The following is a 599-nucleotide window of genomic DNA, read 5'->3' as shown; positions in this document are numbered from 1 at the left end:
CCAAACAATCATTCTAATCATCTTCTAAGGTCATATAAAGTAAGAATAAACTCTTTGTGTGGTCCCATGAGAGTCGTATCACGTGCATAAGTGTTCTTCATATTCATACATAATCAATTTTCGTTTTCCTATATTTAATTAACCTCAATATAAACTAATCATTCTAATGAGTTCATGAGGCCTCATAGGATAGATCTGGGCTTTAACATGAGAGTTTCCACGTGAAGATAGCTCTATGCCATGAACAAGTGTTCTTGCATGCTTAAGCTTCAACCTCTTCGAATCCATAGATACAGCGCCCAAATAGCAAAACTAATACCACCATCATGTTCAGGAGGTGATTTTAAGTAGATCTGGGTCCTTTATTTTTATTCATAACGCTCATTTTTGCAGGTGTGGGAAGCTACCAAAAGTTGTGTTTCTGACGTACAAATAGGGGAGGTTTAAAACCCCCGCTATTTGTTTAAAAAATAAGGCAGACGGAGGTTGAAGACGACCACGCGTCCAAGCGTGGTTCGTCCGTCAAAAGTTGACCTTTCTATCTGCACGCGTGGCAGATTTCCTTCTCCTCATTCGCTGGTCAGCCAGCGTGGGTCCCA

Source organism: Vicia villosa, linkage group LG2 (assembly GCF_029867415.1).
Source record: "Vicia villosa cultivar HV-30 ecotype Madison, WI linkage group LG2, Vvil1.0, whole genome shotgun sequence".
Classification (NCBI taxonomy): Eukaryota; Viridiplantae; Streptophyta; class Magnoliopsida; order Fabales; family Fabaceae; genus Vicia; species Vicia villosa.
The sequence above is the reverse complement of the archived record's forward strand: the minus strand, read 5'-3'. Positions refer to the sequence as shown.